At 37.0% G+C, this 10,000-nt stretch overlaps 1 long non-coding RNA gene across 2 annotated transcripts in view; it reads right to left on the reverse strand.

Moving 5' to 3' along the window:
- LOC135198647 (uncharacterized) overlaps positions 1–10,000 on the reverse strand; it is a 148,964-nt gene that overhangs the window by 81,079 nt on the left and 57,885 nt on the right. For both annotated transcript variants that reach the window (XR_010310857.1, XR_010310856.1), the window contains exon 2: positions 6,089–6,199. This is a non-coding gene — a long non-coding RNA (uncharacterized LOC135198647). The remainder of the gene's footprint in view (positions 1–6,088; positions 6,200–10,000) is intronic.

Raw genomic sequence — 10,000 nt, forward strand, 5'->3', positions numbered from 1 at the left:
GTCAAGAAGAACGTATCACTCATTGATGTCGCAATACCATGGGACACCAGAGTTGAAGAGAAAAGAGAGGGAAAAAAAAATGGAGATAAGTATCAAGACCTGAAAATAGAAATAAGAAAGATATGGGATATGCCAGTGGAAACGTACCCATAATCATAGGAGCACTAGGCACGATCCCAAGATCCCTGAAAAGGAATCTAGAAAAACTAGAGGCTGAAGTAGCTCCAGGACTCATGTAGAAGAGTGTGAATCCTAGAAACGGCACACATAGTAAGAAAAGTGATGGACTCCTAAGGAGGCAGGATGCAACCCGGAACCCCACACTATAAATACCACCCAGTCGAATTGGAGGACTGTGATAGAGCAAAAAAAAAAAAAAAAAAAAAAAAAAAAAAAAAAAAAAAAAAAAAAATAATAATAATAATAATAATAATAATATAATAATTAATAATATTATTAATAAATTAAGTTATTATTATTATTATTATTATTATCTTATTATTATTTTAGTTTCTACTTTTGTAGTCCTGCTGGTATTATGCTCCTTTTTCTGTTGACATGTTTCGACCTCCTCGTAGGTCATCATCAGGACGAGTTGGAATAAGAACTGCTAACTCGTCCCGATGATGACCTGCGAGGAGGTCGAAACATGTCGACAGAAGAAGATATTATTATTATTATTATTATTATTATTATTATTATTATTATTATTATTATTATTATTATTCAGAAGACGCCCCCAACCCTGTTCATATGGAACAAGCCCACCACAGGGGCCACTGACTAGGAGTTCAAGGTTTCAAAAAATATGGCATTCATTATTATAATATTATTGATATATATATATATATATATATATATATATATATATATATATATGGTCTTCATTAGAAAATAAGAAAAGGAAAAGGGAAAAACAGTAAGAAGAGATCTCACTCATCATTTGAAAAATCTAGTTGAAAAAAAAACTGTACAAAACTTTGGTAAAATTCGCCACTCATATAAAAAAATTAAAAATAAATCTTCTACCCCCTTATATAGACTCCTGTCCTTCCTTATCCGCATCTAGTACCCTACCCGAGAGAACACAGGGCATCTCTTGTTTACAAATTTCGGGGCACAGTTTGGGGCAGATCGGTCGGGTGAGCGCGCGTATCAATTCGAAGGATATAGAAGGTATCCTTTCGGACAGACAATATTGCCTTTCACGGGGTCTTATAAACGAGTACAGTGTGTGTTGTGTGTGTGTGTGTGTGTGTGTATAACGCATCTCTAACTCCAACTCCTCCTCCTCCTCCTCCTCCTACTTCTTACCCGCCCACAATAAACTCGCGAATTTGAAGAGCGATTCCCAAATCACGTCCACTCGAAAGACCGCGAAGCTACAGTCGTCTTCTTCTTCTGTTTTTCTTTACGGAAAGTTCAGCTGGTTTGTTTACATTCAGGGCAGAGAGAGAGAGAGAGAGAGAGTTGATTATTTCTTTTTTTTTAATAAGTGGGGTCTCCTCTTTCTCTCTGCCTCGTCTTACTTCTTTCAAATGAACACCATAATGTTCTTGGGAAGCTTTTTGAATTTCAAGTCAGTGGCCTCTTTGGTTGGCTTGTTCCATATGAATAGGTTTAATAATAATAATAATAATAATTTACTGGTAAGGGGAAGGTCTATCTCGTTTCTCTGAATTTCCCCTTCTTACCTTTTATCAAATTAATTATATTTTCTTAGGCTACAATAGTTTGGTGGTTTGCCTAATTATACAGAGCGTTTTCTGAAGGGACCTGAATTCCCCTCACCTCCCCTACTTCTCTCTCTCTCTCTCTCTCAAATTCTGCTTTACTTCGTAGCTAACCCTAACACCCTCAGCCAATCGCCCCCCAACACCCACCCCCCTTCTCCTTACGAACCTCTCTACCCAGCACAAAACAAAGTATGATAATTTGTCATGAGGGCATGTGGGTGGATGGGCATGGGTATGAGCGCGCGTGCGCGCAAACCTCATGAATGAACTCGCGAATTTCCTCAAATACTGCACGTCATGGTTCAACGTAGTTATTTGTTTTACAGTTTCAGTAGTTAATTGTTTGTTCGTCTGTGTTTGTAATTATTGTCTCCTTTCCTTTTGTTTATAGCTTAATAATAATAATAATAATGATAATAATAATAATAATAATAATAATACCAGACTACTCTTTTAAGAAACTACCACTGACAGATATAGGCAACACAATAATAATAATAATATCAGACTACTCTTATAAGAAACTTCCACTGACAGATGTAGGCAACAAAATAATAATAATAATAATAATAATAATTAATAATAATAATAATAACAACAACAACTTAATCAGCACCCTAACTCACTTAACCTCTCCTTCAACCTATCTCTGTCTCTCTGTCTCTGTCTGTCTCTCTCTCTCTCATATGTCATCTACATATGCATCACCCTCGAAAGCAGACGCTGATGCTGCTGTTGCTTCTGCTGCTCCGCCAGATAACCGCAGGCCGATCAATCAAGCGATCTCTTAATTTTTTTTTTTCTTTTAACTGGCCTCTAAGATAGTTGACTGTGTTCGGGTTCTTCTCAAGCGTCCTGTCCTCTATACCTCTCTCAGGAGGAGGAGGAGGAGGAGGAGGAAGGTCTTCGCTGCTTCGCGTCTGTTCCTCACTCTGAAAATTCTTTTTTTTTTCTTGATTTTCTTCTAAGATATCTCGTGATAAACTGGTCCCCATCATGGCACTCACTGATGAGCATCATCGATCTCGTCTCTTGTGAAGTCTTCGTTCGAAAGGCGCTTTTTGGGAAATATTATAATATAATAATGATGATAAGGGTGAGAATTATGATGATGATGATGATATAATGATATTGCTAATAGTAATGATAACATGAATTAATAGTTTTGGTGAAGGCTAAGTTATTTTGGTATATCATATATATACTTTATATATAACTATGTTATATATAGCATTATATATATATATATCATATATATATATATTTATATATCTCTGATATACCTATATATATATATATATAATATATATATTTATATATATATATATATATATACATACATATATCTTATATATATATATATATATGTATATATATATTTACTATATAAATATATCAGTATATATAATATATATATATATATATTAATCTACATATATCATATATATATATATATATATAATGTATATATATATAGTATATATATTATCATATATATATATATATCATGTGTGTGTGTAAATTTTTCTGAATTTTTGTTTTTTCAAGTTATTTAAATCTCAATAAAGTTACTGAATTTTCTGATCATAAAAAAACACCAATACCTGTATCAACTAAGCAAAAAGCAATATATATTACTTGATTACGTTTAAAAAACTCACCAATACCAGTAATTAACTAAAAAAATTGACAGTACTTGTCCAAGTTAAATGAAGCACGAGAGAGAGAGAGAGAGAGAGAGAGAGGGATTCGAAAACCAGAGCTTTGGAGATTCAGCCGATAATGTAATAAGCAAAGCCTTCTTTGTCTTTTGTACCGAGGCTCTTGAGTGGGGTATTTCGGTGTCCGTGCCCCGCCCCCCCCCCTCCCTCCACCTGCCCCTATAACCCACCCACACCCCCTTCCCATGAGGCCCCTTTTGGGAAGTGGGGGTGGGCCAGATTCAAGGGGGGGGGGAAGGGAGTTCATGATGTGTTCGCCTGGGGGGGAGGATGAATAACAAACACCCAAAGGTATCGGTTTCCTCCTCCTCCTCCTCCTCCTGGTGTCCCTTGTCCTACCTCCTCCTCCCCCTTCTCAATCCCTCCACCACCCCCTCCCCCTCCTCATTTTCGCCCTTGATACCTTTCATCGCGTCGAACACTGACGTAATCGGAATCGCTAACATACACACATACGAACAAAATGTCATCATACACAGTTATTCAAATCGTGTGTGTGTGTCTGTATGACTGAGCGAGCTTGCGCGCCCCATCCCGTTGTGTTTTTTCCCTCGTTATAACGACCTCTCCAGACGGTGCAGGAGCGAAAACCTCTCTCTTCTCTCTCTCTCTCCACTACTTCTACTTCCTCCTCCTCCTCCTCCTCTCAAAATGCTCCGACGACACTCTTCTATAACCCTAATTTGTCCTTCAAAGCTGATATCATTTTCAGCGGAGCTTCTCCTCTTCCTTCTATTCTGCTCGGGTGTAGGGAGAGTGTAGGGAGGGTGTAGAGGGTGTAGAGAGGGTGTAGCGGGTGTAGGGTGTAGAGGGTATAGGGGGTGTTGAGGGAGTAGGGGGTGTTCGGAGGGTATAGAGGGTGTAGGGGTGTAAGGAGGATGTAGAGGGTGTAGGGAGGGTATAGAGGGTGCAGGGGTGTAAGGAGGGTATAGGGAGGGTGTAGAGGGTGTAGGGGGGGTGAAGTAAGAGAGTCAAAAAGGTTTTGCAGAAACTGTGGGGTCTCTCTCTCTCTATACCTATATACTTCATTCTCATTTCGCTGTTCGGTTCAGCGGAAAGAAGGCCAATCTTCGGCCACGCGAAATAGTCCCTAGAATGCTCAAATATTCCCTCGAATATCCACCTCCCTCCTCGGTGTATATTGCCAGAAAACCAAGCCTCAAGATCGGGAGATACCGGCTCAAATATTCACTCTTCCTTTTCGAGCAAGAGGTTTACCATCAGTCACGTGGAATATTCGTTCAAATATTCGCTTTCCACTCTCAATTTTGCGGACAGTTCATCCTCAATCACGTGAAATATTCGCTCAAATATTCGCTTTCCCTTCTCCATTTTGCGGACAGGTCATCCTCAATCACGTGAAATATTCGCTTTCCACTCTCAACTTTGCGGACAGTTCATCCTCAATCACACGAAATATTTGCTCAAGTATTCGCTTTCCACTCTCAATTTTGCGGAATATTCGTTCTCAGTCATCGGAAATATTCACCCAAGTGTTAGACTCTATTTGCAATACAGAAAAGATACTTAAAATACTTAAGATACGTAAAATACTTAATTAAAAATTCATATACTTACATTCAACTTAAATTGCATGAAACATATTTAAATATCACTTCAAATATCCCTTCCCCACTACAAGAAAACCTAAAACACTTAAGGAGAAGCCACTTAAAATATAGAAATATAATTAAGTTTAGTTAAAATTATAAGAAAGTAAAATACACTTATTTAGACGCAACTTACAACAGAAAAGAAATTATAAGTAATTTACAACAAAAATTAACATAAAAGCTAAATAAGCTTTATTTGGACGATATTTAAAATACCGAAAAAATACTGACAAGTTACTTAAAACAACAAACAAGAGATCACAAAAGCAAAACTTACTTAGACAGTACTTAAAATACAGGAAAAATACTTGAAAAAAGTTAAAAAGAAAAAAAAAACACTCAAGACCATTCAAAGTATAAAGATACTGATAGTTTCTTAAAAAGCCCCCTCGCCGGCCCCCCCCCCCCCAACCAAAAAAATAAGAAATACTGAAGCTAATCAATATATAAAATAGTTAATATTTACTTGAAACAGCCCAAAAAAATATGTAAGCAAAAATAATTTAAAAATAGAATTAAAAAAATAAATAAAACACTCAGAAACTACTCAAAATACATACAACATAACACTGGCGCGAATCACCAATAATACAAAGAAAAACAGAAAAGGTAAAAAAAAATGCATAAAACACAAGTAACAATTAAATCACCAATATATATACGTAATAAAGTAAACAAAGAAAAGATTAAGGGGAAAACAGAATGATAAAAGGAGAAACTCACAGAGGACCCGGTGCTACGAAGACAAGAGAGAGAGAGAGAGAGAGAGAGAGAGAGAGAGAGAGAATTCGAAGTGAATGACTCCCCAGACTGGATGTACGTACATATAACGACGAGCCATTAAATGCCATTATCCCCCCGACTGCAAATTGTGTCTGTCTGTCTGTCGGGCTGATCGCTAAACGCAATGTTGTTTATCGAGAGCCCCCCAACGCCCCCAACCCCCGTTTTAAAAGGACCGTAAGTCCGTCAGTCAGCTTGCTGAGAAAAAAAAATTATTTAAAAAAAATTGTCGTACCGTGTGTGTCTGATACCTTCCTTAGGCCTTATTTTTTCATTTCGTCTTGGAGAATGTTGGCCCCGCCCCCACCCCCGTTTTGAGACGACCGTAAGTCCGTCAGTCAGCTTGCTGAAAAAAGAAAAAAGAAAATGGATATTTAAAAAAATGTACCTCAGGATTATAATTTTTTAATTTCATGTTGGAGAACGTTTTTTAAAAATAATTATATATAAATATTTAAAAGTAAAAAAAATATTGTACTGTGTGTCCGGCACTTTGAAAGCGTACTTCAAACTGAAATTACTTTTTATTTCGTCTTGGAGTCATCATGGAGAGAAAATACTTATAATAAATATTCAAAGAAAAAATTGATCATAGCACAAGTATTCTGCATATATGCAAGCATATATGTCATTTGAAATCATCTTTTCATTTCATCTATAAAGAATAGTAGGTGACGATGAAAGAGAAGAATAAGGAGAGAGAGAGAGAGAGAGAGAGAGGAGAAAGAGACAGACTCTCTGAGAGAGGAGAGAGATAGAAGAATAAGGAGAGAGAGAGAGAGAGAGAGAGCGGAGAGAAGAGAGAGAGAGAGAGAGAGAGAGAGAGAGAGACACATTCCCAAACTAAATAGCATTTCTCAAGAGTCAAAAAATTTCATATCCAAATTTATTGAGACTGATAAGAATCTATTTTTTCTGCTCAAATTAAATGCAAAAGAAAATCATCCGGATTTATCCATTGGTAAACAGAGAGAAATTCCGAAATGATGCGCGGAGCTCGGGAATTTATCACAGTCTTTCGTTTTCCCCTCCTTTTTCTCAATCATTCCATCGACTCTGGACAAGATAGAGACTCTTCACTGCCCGTCTCACTGGCTTTCGCCATATAACACCAGCAGTTCAGTCGCTCTTACTTGGAACATCAAATAACGCATCCTGATCTATCTAAGAACGGTCAATGCACACCTGATTACCATAACGATTACAGGTGAATGCCTGTATTTAGCGGCTCTATTCAGGTGACCGCAGACTTCTCCAATGAGCCGTTATATAAATACACGAAGAAGAGACATGTCCATGTCTGCTTCGGAATTCCAGATTCATTACGGTTTTCCTTAATATTTCAAGACAGAGAGACGTGTCAGATGGATTTGTTTAAATTAGTGTTGCTTATTCTCTGTCTGTCTCTTTCTCTCACACAACGACTCAATGTCTCTCTCTCCCTCTCTCTCACACACAACGAACCAATGTCTCTCTCTCTCTCTCTCAAACGATATAATCTCTCTCTCTTTCTCTCACACCAACAACGAACCAATGTCTTTCTCCTTCTCTAACAACCAAATCTCTCTCTCTCTCTCTCTCTCTCCAACAACCAAATCTCTCCCTCTCTTAGAATTGATATCCTGTCATCCAATGCTAATTAACGTTAATACCGAACAGGTGTGATATTAATGCAGCTATACATCTGATAACTCCCAAACTCGTTACCGACGAGAATCTGGTAAATTTGATCAATTTGACCAAAATTCGTCTGCTGACGAAGATTACCATATATATATAATATATATATATATATATATATATATATATATATATATATATTATATATATATATATTATTAGATATATATATATATATATATCCTATGCGCATATTTCTTTACTAGTTAGTTATATATATATATATATATATATATATATATATATATATATATCCTATATTATCCTATGCGCATATTTCTTTACTAGAGTTGGCTCCAAATGAGGTCACACTTCCGGTAGTTGGCAAATCTTTCGGGATGAGTCTGTTTACAGTCCAAAATCCCCTTTTCCCAAGCCCCCTTCCCCCCGGCCCCCACAAACGATACAGTCACTTACCAACACACATGATCGTGTCTTTATCGTTCGGATAAGCTAAGAAATATCGCTCAAATCTTTATCTTTAATAAATTTTCATTAGTCCTTCCTCGGGCATTGCCCTTTTTCTGACCGCCATCAGATATTGAGAACTACTGAGGCTAGAGGGCTGCAAATTGGAATGTTGATGCCACCCTCCACTCATCAAACGTACCAAATTGCAGCCCCCTAGCCTCAGTCGTTTTCATCTAATTTAAGGTTAAAGTTGGCCATCATCGTGCGTCTGGCTGCTATATAGGTCAGGCCATCACCGAGACGTTGCTGAAAGTTACATGGGCCGCGGCTCATATATAGCAGTATATATGGAGACCACTGGAAAGATAGATCCAATTTTCCTTGTCTCAGGTCTTCTCGACAGACTTTCCTGGGATCTCTCCCAGTCGACGTCGTTTGACGTGACGTCAAAAGAGAAAGAGAGTAAGAGAGAGGAAGATGGAAGAAAGACGCATACGTCGAGCGTTCCTCTCCCTCTCTCTCTCTCTCTTCAAAACTCGTTGGTATTCACCAAACAAACCCCGAGAGAGAGAGAGAGAGAGAGAGAGAGAGAGAGAAGAGACTTATTTCAGAAGCGGGAGTCATTCTCCTTTGAATGATTATATTGTTACACCTGGATGCTGTCGTGAGAAACCTCTCTCTCTCTCGCGCGCGAGCACGCCTTCTTCGTCAGGAGTTTCTTGTTTTCATTTTGTAGTAGGTCTTTACTTTGCCATGGCGTCATTTTTTTTTTTATATATTTTGGCGAGGTTTTATTACAGTAATTTACTTATTTTTGTTATAATATATCATATATATATATATATATATATATATATATAGTATATATATATATCTATATATTATATATTTACAGTAATTTTACTTATTTATATATATATATTATATATCTATATATATATATATATATATATATATCTTTCATTGTGTTGCCTTCTTCGTTCTTTTTTTTTGGGTGGGGGGGCGAGTGGTGGGTGGGAGGGTGACAGATTCACCTCTCGACTATCACAAAAATAATGATAATAATAATAATAATAATAATAATAATAATAATAATAATAATAATTTGGAAGCGTGAATTTCAAGTCTACGGTCCATTTGGTGGGGCTTGTTTCATATGAAAAGAGTTCATCTTCTGAATAATAATAATAATAATAATAATAATAATAATCTAATAATAATAATAATAATAATAATAATAAACTTGAACCCAACATTATAAATACCATCTAGTCGAATTGGAGGACTGTGATAGACAAAAAAAAATGATAGCTGTTATTATTCTGAATAATGAAACTAATAGTCTCATTGCAATTATCATCATTTTACAAAGAAAGTAAGTCAATTCATTAATAATTTTCTTACGAAATCGCTCTAATTCCAATCTCATCTCTACCGACGTAATATAATAGTCATAACTGTTATATGAATAATAAAATTAAAATAACTATAATTGTCCTAATAATCAGTATCCCTGAAAAGCGACCCAGTATTATTTCACGGCCTGAAATAATCGTATTCAGGATAATCTGGTCGAAGGTGAAATGCGGATTTTCATATAGAATAAAAAATTTAGGTCAAATGCCAATCTCTGGGACCTACGAGGTCACTCAGCGCTGAAGGGGGAAACTGAGTGTCAAAGGTCTGAGAGGTGTTACAGGAGGAAAAACCCTTTTCTCAGCTGAGGAGAGAAAGCAAGATGGAAGAAAGGGACTACGAACGGAGGTACGGTTAAATGGAACGCAAGGGGTCGTAGCAGCCAGGGCCTTTATGAGGAAGGGGCGTTGCCAAGAACCTCCTCAAGTAATTGCCTACAGTGCACCCCGTGAGGCGCACAGACGGGGTTTTAAATCGACGTTTTCTGATCCATATCAGACCAGGATGCGAGATAAATGGAGACCTCTTAACGCAGAATATAATGGCGGTTTAATTACTTCGAAAACACGGCTACAGATTTGCCTTTCTCTACGATACGTGGTTGAAATAATATGCTTGTTGGGCGAATTATTCATTTTCG

Source organism: Macrobrachium nipponense, chromosome 22 (genome assembly GCF_015104395.2).
Source record: "Macrobrachium nipponense isolate FS-2020 chromosome 22, ASM1510439v2, whole genome shotgun sequence".
Classification (NCBI taxonomy): Eukaryota; Metazoa; Arthropoda; class Malacostraca; order Decapoda; family Palaemonidae; genus Macrobrachium; species Macrobrachium nipponense.